This window comes from Tamandua tetradactyla, chromosome 13 (assembly GCF_023851605.1).
Source record: "Tamandua tetradactyla isolate mTamTet1 chromosome 13, mTamTet1.pri, whole genome shotgun sequence".
NCBI lineage: Eukaryota > Metazoa > Chordata > Mammalia > Pilosa > Myrmecophagidae > Tamandua > Tamandua tetradactyla.
Window position 1 is genome coordinate 2853117 of NC_135339.1, and position 12512 is coordinate 2865628.

The 12512-nt window shown below is 50.6% G+C and overlaps 1 pseudogene; it reads right to left on the reverse strand.

The window, feature by feature from the left end:
- Positions 1 to 3614: 3614 nt before the first annotated feature.
- Positions 3615 to 7945, reverse strand: LOC143653498 (proteasome subunit alpha type-6 pseudogene; annotated as a pseudogene).
- Positions 7946 to 12512: the final 4567 nt, after the last annotated feature.

Genomic DNA, 12512 nt, shown 5'->3' on the forward strand with positions numbered 1-12512 from the left:
CTGCACTCCTGTGGGTGTGAGCCCACTGTAAGTAAGACCACTGGAAGATGTTATCTTTAAACTGTGGCCCCACTTGACATGACTCCCAGGGGTGTGGACCTCCCTGGCAACATGGGACAGAAATCCTGGGACGAGCTGGGACTCAGCATCAAGGGATTGAGAAAACCTTCTCAACCAAAAGGGGGAAGAGAGAAATTAGACAAAATAAAGTGTCAGTGACTGAGAGATTTCAAATAGAGTTAAGAGGTTATCCTGGAGGTTATTCTTACACATTATATAGAAAATTCCTTTTTAGTTTAAGGTGCATTAGAGAGGCTTGAGGGAAATGCCTGAAACTCTAGAGCTGTGTTCCAATAGCCTTGTTTCTTGAAGATGATTGTATAATAATATAGCTTTTGCAATGTGACTGTGTGATTGTGAAAACCTTGTTCTGATGCTCCTTTTATCTATGGTATGGACAGATGAGTAAAAAATATAGATAAAAAATAAACAAGAAGGGGAACAAAGGTTAAAAAAATTGAGTAGATGGAAATACTAGTGGTTAGTGAGAGGGAGGGGTAAGAAGTATGGTATGTATGAGATTTTTCTTTTTTCTTTTTTATTTCTTTTGCTGGAAGGCGAGCATTCTACCACTGAACCATCTGTGCACCCTTCTTTTGCTGGAGAGATGCAAATGTTCAAAAAAAAAAAGATCGTGGTGATGAACACACAACTATGTGATAATATTGTGAGCCACTGATTGTACACCATGTATACAATGTTTATATGTCAAGAATGTATGTTTGTTTGCTGTTTACAGTAAAAATATTGAAAAGTAGTAAAATAAAAATAAACTGTGTCCCCACTGACGAGGATGGGTCCCAATTCAGATGACTAGAGACCTTAGAAAGAGGACCTGGAAGCCAGCCAAATGAAAAAGGAAAGGACGTGACCATGCGAGATACAGCCAGGGAGCCCCAGTGACTGCTGGCTGCCAGCACCAGGACACTACAGTCTTTGGGATAAGCAAGCCTTGCGTAGCTCAACTTTAGACCTTTTCTAGCCTCAAAACTGAGCCGATAAATTCTCATTGTTTAAACCAACTCACGGTGCATTATTTGTCATAGCCGCTGAGGCAAACTAAGACACCAAGTTACAACCCCACCTTGCTCTCAGGAACTTATGCTTCTATTCCATCCAAATGTCTATTGTCTTCAGATAAGGCTTTCTAATGTGGTCTCCCTTAAGCTCAGACACTAAAATCAGAAAGAAAACCCAACCGTTCACGTGGTTTTACACCCAATTCATCTTTGGTTTGCTTCCAAATCGTGGAGAGCCCCAAATCCTTGCTCGCTCAGCTTGTCACCATATGGCAGGATGCGTTCATGCAGAACGGGCACCAGAAACAAAAGGGGCCTTGGGGTTCTTCACACTTTAATCAGCAACACGCTTTTATTAGCACAACCCTAAAGAGCTGAACTGCTGACCTGTTTACCCAGCCACCATGCAGTACAAGCTCAAAAATCTACAAGTGCAGCCTAACCTTTCCCAGGTTGTCTTTGCATATGGGAAAATCTTTAAAAACATCAATAAATGGTATATTAGCAAAAATGTTTCTGAGTTTGCACATATGACAGGGTGAATCTGAAGGCTGGAGTTATCTAATGCTCCCACTGTCTACCAGAGGTCCTTATCCTTGGGAGGAAGCCTTGGAAAACAGCTCTGGATTAACCCTGCATTATGGTCACTGTCATAATTTAGCCAAACCATTCAGTCTTCTCATCCACAGGTAATTTCTGCTTTTTTGCCATGCTTAAAGCTAAGAGCCAAAAACTGCAATCGCCAACAAAGACATTCTCCAAGTGAGGGTGGAAAGGACTACATGGGCTATTTTCAATAAATACTACAAATAACAGACTCAACTGGTACTGCCTCCCAACATGTGCAAGCATCATCTCCTGGGTAGACACCAGCAACTAGTGAGCTCAGCAAGGGCTTCCAGGACTCTGAGGGCAGAATGGAGGCAAGGAAATCACCGCAAAGCTCAGGCAGGGGCTCCAACTCTTGTTTCAGGAGTCTGTGGAATGGAAGTTTGCAGAAGGCACCCAGACGCAGGCATCGTGCCCTCATGCTGGGGAGGAGGCCACAGGGAGATACAGGTGAGGCTTCCCATGCAAGTGGGTTCCAGAGGAGAAGAAAACGCACTGATTAGTCCATCGCCGAGCAGCCCGTGGCCCCCAGCCCCACGGGGGACAGGACCGGGGTTCATACCCGGGAAACCTGCTACTCTCCAGCTTTTCCAGGAATCTCTGCGTTCTTTACCCCACTTCACCCCGATCTTAAGTTCCATTGTGGCTTAAAAAGGCTCTCAGCATCAAGGAGCAACCTTAACTTTCGAAGCAGCCCCTGCCATGTCCAGCTAGTACCGTTTATTCACTCCCAGCTCCCACCCTCCAGCCCTCTGCTTTGCCCAGAGCCAGCCGATGAGGAGGAGAAGGGGCTGAAAACCAGCAGGTGGCACAGGAGCTGCAGGACCCCACGTCACAGTGGTCAGTGTGGCACTGAGTCAGGCTCCCGGGCTCAGCTTCTGGCTTCGGCCCAGCCTGGCTGCCACCTCAGTGTTTCTGTTTCTCCTTTCTCTGTAAGGCGATTGGCTTGTTATGACTTATGGGTAAACATGTGCAAAGAGCTTCGAAAAGGGTGGTTCTGTGAGGGCTCTCATCTCTCACTTTATCTTACGTAGAAGAGACCTGGAGGGGGTCGCTGCTCGAGCTTTGGTGACCACAGTCCACCTCAGAGCCCTGTTCTGGGGTCCGCCAAGGCAATGTCAAGTGCTTCCTCGGGAGCCACTCACCGAAGATAGAGGAGAAAGCACGAGAAATAACTGCAGGTGTATTCACACAGCTCCTCTCCGTGTGAAGGGTTGAATTGTGCCCCCTCCTCCCAAAAAGAAATGTTGACATCCTCACCCCGGTAGCTGTAAACAGGATTGTATTTGGAAAGAGGGTCTTTGCAGGCAACTTCCTGTGAAGATGAGGTCATAGGGGAGTAGGGTGGCCCCTAACCCAACATGGCTGTGTCCTTCTGAAGGGGCACAGAGTCGGGGAGAAGGCATGAGGGGATGGGGACAGAGGACGAGTGACATCTGCAAGCGGAGGAACACCAAGGGCTGCCGGGGAGGCCAGAGAAGACAGGGGCAGCGCCTCCCTACAGGCTGGAGAGGGAGCACGGCCCTGCTGACAGCTGGGTTTTGGACACCTGGACTCCAGAACCGTGAGACAGTCCACTTCTATTGTTCTAAGGCACCGAGTTTGCAGTCGTTACAGAAGCCTGGGGAGACCCGGACACTCCTCGCTGCAGTTCTCACGGGGGGGGGGGGGCAGGTGGGAGGGTCCCTGGCTCCACCCCCACCCCCTGTGCCTGTCTGGGCCCCCCTTCCCTACTGCAGGACCTAACGTGCCTGCCTCCAGTTCTTCAGGGCAGAACTGCTGCTCCCTCGGGCTGGGCGAGAAGCAGGCCAGGGCTGAGTGTCACTCCATGCGGCAAGACCTGCAGGTGAACCCCGCTCCAAGGACAGATGAGGGGCCCTGGTGCCTCGCTCCAGACCCCTCCCAGGGCTCCTGGCAGAACTGTGGCTGAGGAACTCACGTAAGTGATGCTTCTGCAGGAAGTATGGTAGGGCCTGCCACTGGGGACTTACAAGTGGCAATGTGCCCTGCTAGCATTTACATCCTGCTGCCCTTCTAAATAACATTTCCGTGAAGACCCATTCCTTAAAAAAGAGTTTTCACACAGAAAGCCAAATAGACTTCTAAACAGGCTGATGGCAATTTTCAATCTCACCAGCAGTAAATTCCTCAGTTCTTGTCACATGCATTTTTTTTTTCCAAAAGCAGTTTTTATTTATAGAGTCCTGATCACTTCAGGGGCAGGAAGAGCGGGAGAGGTTCCCTTTTCAACCCAGGGGCTTCCCTAATATGGGTTTGTTTTTACCAAACATGAAGGCAAGTGGCATCATGGATCTGGTAAACCAATTACAGCGTGAGTCTCCCCGGTAGGTGAGCGCCAAGCTCCGCCTCTGTAAGAATTCTGAATTTAGGATTTCCAATAGTCACTGCTCCAACTTCCATTTCTGAAGATTTGAAATCAATTGATAGAACAGCAGACAGGCATGTGGTTGCAGTTTCCACCATCTGTCCAAATGTCCACTCAAATTTCCTCTCTACTTTTTCCCTCGGAAGCTGGATGACCCAGGGTGTTTAACGCCTGCTGCAGCGGCTTTAACCCACAGCAGTCACCTGCAGGGAGACAGGGCACCTGAGGGCCTCGCTCTCCGTCTACACCGATTCAAGTCATGCAGCCCAGAGCCTCATCTCAGCGTCCTCTGTGGAGACCTGAGAAATACCCGCAGTTCGTGTGCGCGGCCTGTCTGCAGGAATCCCAGAGCCGCACTTGTATTTCCAATTAGCTGCCTCATGGCGTGCCCTCTGTACCTGGGATCTGCTGTCAGCTGTCAGTCCCATATCACACAGCCAGCGTTTTCAGTTATCGTGAATAGGTGAGTCACTGCGCTGGAATCCAATAATTTGTCAGGTCCTTCCTTCTGTGTGACAATCACTGCTCAGGCTTTCCCTCTGACAGCTCCTGATGTAAGGCCATCCTGGCTAATAGCCTTAAAAGCAGGACACGCTGGTGCACCACTACAACAAATACCGTCTCTGAGCCCCGAGCTCCCGCACCAGGTGACTCCAATACATATTTCATTGTCTATTTCTACATATCACTGCTCACTTCATACATGAAGAATTATCTCATTGTTTTTACTTAAATTCCTATAAAAGTTAATATATCAGTTGGCTATTGCCGGAATAGTGCTGTGTAACAAACAGTCTCAAAATCTCCCTGGCATACAATATAAGCATGTCTCACACTCACGCACATATGGGGCGGCTTCTGGACCAAGTAGGTTCGGGTCTGCTCCACAGGGCTCACCTCCTCCCCGGACCAGTGGGCTGCCTGGACACATCTTTCTCCTGGTGACTGCAGAAGCACCAGAAAACCTAACTGCCCGCTCACACCCTCTCACATCAGAGCTACACACATTCCGCTGGTCAAAGCAGATCACACGCCAGGTCCAAGGTCAACGAACGGGAAGTCCGTGTCTCTCCCCATCACCATCCAAGGTGGCTGAAAACGACCCCAATGCTATGTGCTACCTCTGCCACTGTGAAACGAACGAACACTTCACATGCCTGCTAGGTAGTGTATTAGTTGTGGGAGATGCTCCCCTTGGCTGAGTGCAGATGTAATCAGCCATAGATATAATCAAATGCTGATGATTTAATTAACCAGCCTTCTGGCTTATCAACCAGCCACACAATATCCTTACAGTAATGGTTAGGCCAATGTTTGTTTGGCCAGACAACTGGGCACCATCACCTGGCCAAGCTGACATGTGAACCTAAACGTAAGATGCAGTATTTCTTCCTTTGGATTATTGCCTGTTTGGGAGGGTCTTGGACTGGTGGGGCAGTTTCAGATAGCGTGGTCTGGGAAGGTGAAAGTGCTGAGGCAAGAATGGCTTTAGGAGAACAGCAAAAGGGCAGGGGGACTGGAGCAAGAACGGGAAGATGTGGTGGGGAAGAGAGACAGGGCCAGGCCTCCAAGGGAAGCATTCTGTCTGGGGAGCCCCAAGGGGAAGCAGGGAGACCCCTTCTTAGGCTCTTGCATTAGCTTAGGTACAACTATTAGTTCAAAACAGGAGTGGGGGCAAGGGTAATAAGGAGAAATGAGATTTAGACGTGGATTACATAGATGGAAAAGTAATGGGGGGAGGGGTCAAGTCTTGGCCTCCAAGTAAGGCAGGTTTCCTATACTGAAATGGGGAGCCCTAGCTGAGGATCATGGTTTTCTGAGGCATGCTAACCAGTGATTCTCTTGTGAATATGTTCAATGAGATGGTCAATAGATATTCAAATGTGGTTTTGTAGGAGGCAGTTGGCCATTTGAGCCTGGGCCAATGCCCAGGTGGAATTTAAAGTCATGGCTCCAGTAACTTCACTTAAGGGGTATGAATAGACAGAGGAAAGATCCAAGGGCTGATCCAATGGCACAGCTGCAGATCAAAGTGGGAGGCGAGACTTGGGAGGAAGCCACTGAGGAAGAATGAGACCAGAAGAAAGTGGGAAAAATGTTTCAAGGAAGAGGGAAGCTGTCTTCATTGGTCAGGGCTGTCAGAACAAGGTTTCACGGACTGGTTGGCTTGAAGAGGAATTTATGGTCTCATAGTTTTGGAGTATAGCAGTCCATCAAGTTGTCAAAATGGCCGTGCTTTCTCTGAAGCTGGCTGTGGCTGGGTGGTGGCTGCCTGCCATCCATGACTCAATCTCCGCCTCCATCACATGGCTTTCTCTCTCCCCATCTGTCTCCAAATCCTGTGCTCAGATTTCCTCTGCTGGTAAACTCTGGTCATGTTGCATTAGGGTCCTCCCTGATTCAGCTGGGTCTACCTTAGTATAACATCTTCAAAGATCCCATTTACAAATGGGGCTCCATCGACTATGTCGGGGCAGATCTTGAACATGACTTTGTGGGTGCACGTTGGAGCCCACCACAGAGCGTGAACACTTTCAAATGCTTGAGCATGTTAGGAAGGTGAATTGGGGAATGTGGAAGGTGGTGCTGCTCTTGCAGGTTTCAGAGGAACCACCAGGATTGATCCCTTCCCCAAGTGGGGTCCAGTGTGGTTGCAAATGAACAGGAGGATGCACACAGGTTTTATCCAAGGCAAGAAGAGAAACAGAGCAGTAACTGGAGAGAAAAGGTTCAATAGTATGTGCTAACACAGTATTTTTGGTGTGGTTGGAACTGGGTCAATAAAGAGGGAAAAACTAATGAAGCAAAAACAAGAAAGGACTCTTGCAGAGGTAGATGGCCTTGAAGAAGCCAAAGGGGTGGGGTCCAGAAGCAGAGACACTAAGTTGCCTGGTAGCAAGGCCAAATAGAAGGGGCTTAGGGAAGGTGGGTGCAATGCAGGCATAGAGGGTGTGGGCGTTGAGGGCACGTGCAGTCACCGTGGATAGGGCACAGACTCCAGTCCAGGCAAGGGAAATGAGAACATAAGCGGGAACAGTGGCAAATGGAAGTTCTGGATATTGAAGGGCCCAGTGGGGCCAAAGTCTTGTTGGAATGGGGGTGCTAGAAGGTGTACAATGGAAAGCTGGGAGGTGTGGGCGACAGTGAGGTGACAAACGGGTGTTCTGGAGACAATGCAGTTTCTGGTAATGCTAAGGTCCGGCTGTGACCGTGGAAGTGGGTGTTTAAGGTGGGAGAAGAAGTGAATCATAAAGAAGACGCGTCAAAAAGGAGATGCTTTTTGCTGTGAGGAAGAGAAAGCCTGGCTGAAGCATCGTAAATGCCGGGTGGGCTCTCACGTTGGAGTCTGATGTTGCCCAGGCTCCTTAGTGCAGTCTCAGCCACGCCAGAGCTTGGCGTCTGCTCTCTGACACGGTCCTCCTTCCTCTCCTAGTGCCAGGACGGCTGCCACAGCTCCGCACGTCGTTCACGGACGGTGAAAACGTCCCAGGCCCTTCTCCGTCCCTGCCGCAGCCGTCTGGGCGTCCGGCTCCATCCTCAGACCCGCGTCACCCTGCCCTCTTCCATCCATCTCCGAGAAAGGGAGAAGCCCCTCTGGGAGTACTTCGCTCAGGACGCCTGAAAACGTCATTACTTTGAGGACTAAAGGGCAGGCTGGTGGGGAAGAAACATTTTGAACGTCAAGGGGCTGAGAGCCGGCCCAAGAAGATGAAGGGGCAGCAGCGGCGCCCGGAGCGGCGAGGACAGCGCTCTCCCACCGCCGCTGACCCACCGCGAGGGACGTGGGGGGCCCTCATCGCCCGCAACTGCTTCCCCAGCACCCGAGACGGGTCCCCTCCCCCCCAACGCTGAGGCCGCTTCCCCCTCGGAGGCCCAGGCCCGCCCCGCAGGCCCTCCAAGCGCGTTTACAGTCGCCATGGCAACACCTCGCCCCCCAGCAGAAATGCGGAGGACGCCATTTGGGACGCGCTCGGGCCGGGCCCGGGATTGGCTGGCCGGTGAGGGTGTGGGGCGGGGCCGAGAGGCTCTCGCCCAATGGCCTGGCCCGTGCCCGTGGGCCCCGCCCCCGCCCCCTTGCAGGGAGCGGGGCGGGACCTGGCCTCGCTGGGCCGAGATATGACCAGTCAGCTGATCTTAGAAAGTTCTAGAGCGGAGGCTGCGGAGAGTAGGGGCAGAGGCTTCAGACACACCATGTCGGGCAGTGCCACTGCCGCTCAGGTGTGGAGACGTAGCCTTCAGGGCGAAACTGTGTTTCCCTGGCCACTACTGAGTCCCCAACAAACTGGCTCAGTGCAACCCATCAGCCGGCTAGAAACTGGTGACAAGCCGCAGGGAAAGACGCCCTGCCTAGCGGAGGGGCCGGGAGCCTAGAGCAGGCACCAGGAGGGCCTGCGGGGTGGGACAGGACAGCAGAGCTGCTGTCACCGGGAAATGACTGTCTTGGAATTGCAATTTCTGGAGCACGCATTAAGGCAGCAGCCCAAAGAGTGTCTCCTCTTGGCGTTTCCAGACAAGTTTTTAAAGGAAAAGAAGGTTAGGTTGTTTGAGGTTGGTGGATGTTTGGGATACTTCAGTTGTCCATCAGGTTAGATAGTTAACTGAGTTCTTTATCTTGTCTAGTTAAGGTGTCTGGATGTCCTTGGGGTTTTGAGAAACACTGTGGCTTGAGGCTTTGCATACTTTGGCAGTTTGCTATACCTAGCTGAGACCTCTAGAATGACCTCCCGAGTCCATTTTAAATCTCTTAGCCATAGGAATTCTATTTGTGTTCATTCATTCTAGCACTGCCCTCAAGCATCCCTCACTCATGGAGCTGGGCCATGAACAGGTCTCTAATACGTTTACTCGTGGCCCCTCCGCCTGGAAATCTGAAGCTGTTGCAGGGGGTGTTCTCAGAGCATATAATTTGGGAAGTCATTCCCCCTGGGAAGTTCTGCTTTATAAATATATAGATGTGAGTGACAGCAAGTAACTGAGAAACAGGTTTGTCTCTGCTAGCCAGGGCTGCTTTAACAAGTACCGCAGACTGGTTGGCTGAAACCAGTGGAACTTATTGTCTCCGTTTTGGAGGTTAGATGTCCAACATCAAGGGGCTGGCAAAGCCACATTTTCTCTGACATCCTAGCCTCTGTCACATGGCCACTTGTCCTCCTGTGTTTCTTCTCTTCCTGGGTCCAGATTTCCTCTGCTTGATTCTGGTCGTATCAGATTAAGGCCTGCCCTCCTTCTGTTTGGCCCTCACCTTAATAACATCTTCAAAGTTCCTATTTAAAAATGAGTTCAGGGCGGGCCACGGTGGCTCAGCCGACAGAGTTCTCTCCTGCCATGCCAGAGACCCAGGTTTGATTCCTGCTGTCTGCCCATGCGAAAAAATAATAAAATAAAAATGAGTTCACACTCAGAAGACTAGTGTTTAAGGCTTGAATGTGACATTGTGGGGACATGATTCCATCCACGATGGAGCTAAAACTTTAAGATATCTCCAGAGGGAAAAAATTGCATAAAACTGTGGCAGATTCTGATGAGAAACCCAAAACAACAAAACCTTCTTCCCGAGGAGAAGTAGGATACACAATAAAACTCTCTTTGAAGCTTTTTCGGGGGAAAAAAAATCAAATAGTAGAAAATCTGCTTGTTAATTTGGGAACCAAAAGAAAACAGAATATAGTAGAAAGCTAGATATTTATGGATGTATTGCAAGATTTTACACAGAATTTTCTCACAGAGGAGGCCTTGAGAAAGTGAAACAAAAATGCAGACAGGGCAGTGCAATGGTGGCTCAGTGGCAGAATTCTCGCCTGGGGTGCCAGAAACCCGGGTTCGACTCCCGGTACCTGCCCAAGTTGAAAAAAAAAAGAGAGAGAAATGCAGACAGGCATGAAGCCAAACTCGCTCAGGTGCAGGGAGCAGAGGACTGCAGAAGGCCTCCAGGGCTCTGGCTTACAGGGGAACTGACGTGAAGCTGTGGACACTTACCGTGGGCAGCAGAAACTCAGCTAAACACTGAGCAAGAGGATAAAATGGCAGAGGGGGCAAAGCACAGATGTCACCCAGATAAAATTGTCCTTAACAGTGGTTGAGAAAGAGAGAGGCTGATTCCGATGCAGACTGAGCAGGGAGGGGCCCAGGTGGCAGCACGATGGCGCTCACCACTTCAAACACGGTGTGCTGGTTTGAAATGATGTCGAAAAGCCATGTTTTAATCCTAATCCCATTTTGTAAAGGCAGCCGCTTCTTCTAATCCTTATTCAGTACTGAATGTTTGAAGCTGTGATTACATCATCTCCCTGGAGATGTGATTTAATCAAGAGTGGTTGTTAAGCTGGATTAGGCAGAGGCGTGTCTCCACCCATTTGGGTCAGTCTTGATTACTTTCTGGAGTCCTATAGAAGAGGAAACTTTTGGAGAAAGTAGGAGATTCAGAGAGAGCAGAGCAGAATGACATAGTCACAAGAAGCAGAGTCCACCAGCCAGCAAGCGGCCTTTGGAGATGAAGAAGGAAAATGCCTCCCGGGAGCTTCATGAAACAGGAAGCCAGGAGAAGAAGCTAGCAGATGACACTGTGCTCACCATGAGCCCTTCCAGATGAGAGAGAAACTGACTATGTTCGCCATGTGCCTTCTCACTTGAGAGAGAAACCCTGAACTTCATCAGCCTTCTTGAACCAAGATATCTTTCCCTGGATGCTTTAGATTGGACATTTCTATAGATTTGTTTTAATAGGGACATTTTCTTGGCCTTAGAACTGTAAACTAGCAACTCATTAAATTCCCCTTTTAAAAGACACATGGCAAGACTGGAGAAGGGATGCTCTGTGAGCCCCAACAGCTAACGGTCTGGCAGTGTAAACAAATTCAAGAAGAGGTGGAAGAGAAAAGCAGGAGCTCCCTAAGAAGACAAGGGCGAGAGCTTAAGACCTGTGAGCAAGTTAGGAAAGCGGATCTGATAAGCCCCGGACGGCTCATGTGCCCTCATTGGGGAGAAGACAAAAGCTGCCAACCCAGGTCGGGGTTTCGGAGCAGTAAACCCCAAGTCCATCAGCCTTCCAGTTTCCAAGGTTCTAGAAACTTCTCCAGGAACATATGGCCGATACATCCTTCCAGAGTCTTGGGGGCCTAATTCATTGAAATGGTGACCCCCCTTCCACTCACCCACACCCCCATGAGATCTCAGCCTTCTGTGTGTGCTTTCACCTTCTGATGGCCCAAGGGGAACCTGGACCTGAGTTTCCAAGCATTTAAATAGCTGTTTATTTGAAGGGAAGATGCTCTGCCAGGGTTTCCTGATCGCAAGGCCTGCGATGCGAAGGGCTGGGACCTCCTAAAACTTGTCCTCTTACGCGGCTCCTGACAGAGGAGCTCATCATGATTTCATTTTACCAGGAAAGTGCTGGGAGGTGGGCCATGGCGCGGAGAAACTGTCTTGGCTCAGCATTTCAGCAGCTAGCATGTGTTAGGGCAGGCCCGCCACCCGCCGCCCTTCTGAACCCCTTCACGGAGGGACGTGGTGAAGACTCAGCAAGCTAGCGAGGCAGGTGCTGCCATGGTCACACTTGCTTGAAGAGGCAAATGCAGACAACCACTAGGGGTGTGGAGGTAACTTGCCCGTGATCTCTCAGCCAGCCTGTGGCAGGTTTTAGGGCTCAGGTCACCAGACTTGACCAGCATCCTACGCCCCCCCAGCAAGCTCCTGGACATTCGTCCAGTTTTCACAGCCTGATTTACAAACTCTCTCTCTTTCTCCTTGCTTCTCCCAGAAGAAGAGGCTGGAGTTAGGGCTGGGGCTATGAGAAGGAAAGTAGGTGAGGCTGACCGACCACGGAATGCCTCGGATTGTAAGTTTCCTCTTTGGTGCCAGGACTTTCCTAGGCAGATGGGAGGGGGAGCGTCAGAGCTGCAGAGGAGGGCAGCTCCCCTGCCTCAGGGATCCCTGGGGATGCAGAGGGCTCTCCAGGTGCCGCCTCACCCCTGCCGGTTATGCTTCACTAAACAGACAAATACACATCCAGGAACCACCCCCTGTTTCCTTCCTGGAGGGAGTCATCATTGCGAGAGCTGAGCCCCTCTGTTACTATAACCTCTTCCACACCCAGCAGGCCCAAGCTTCCCGTGTCTGAGTGAAACCAGTTACCCGAAGACCCCAAGAGCTAGCACTACTTGCCTTGTCCTCTTTTAACTCTTGTCTTGGCTCTTGGTTCTCTCAGCCTTTTTTCCACTGATTTCTCTCCATGGCAAGAGGCCAAGCATGAGGAGAGCAGTGAGGGCCAGCAACCAGCCCACAGGCTCCAGCACCCGTCTCCTGTGAGGCCCACCCTTGGGAAAGCCTTGGATCTCTCCTTAAGAAAGAAGTCGCCACCCCGTAGCCAGGAGTGCGTTGGGGTGACAGCTCCCACAGCACCTTCAGGGACAGCCCAGTGTTGGCACTAAAGTCTGCTCTTC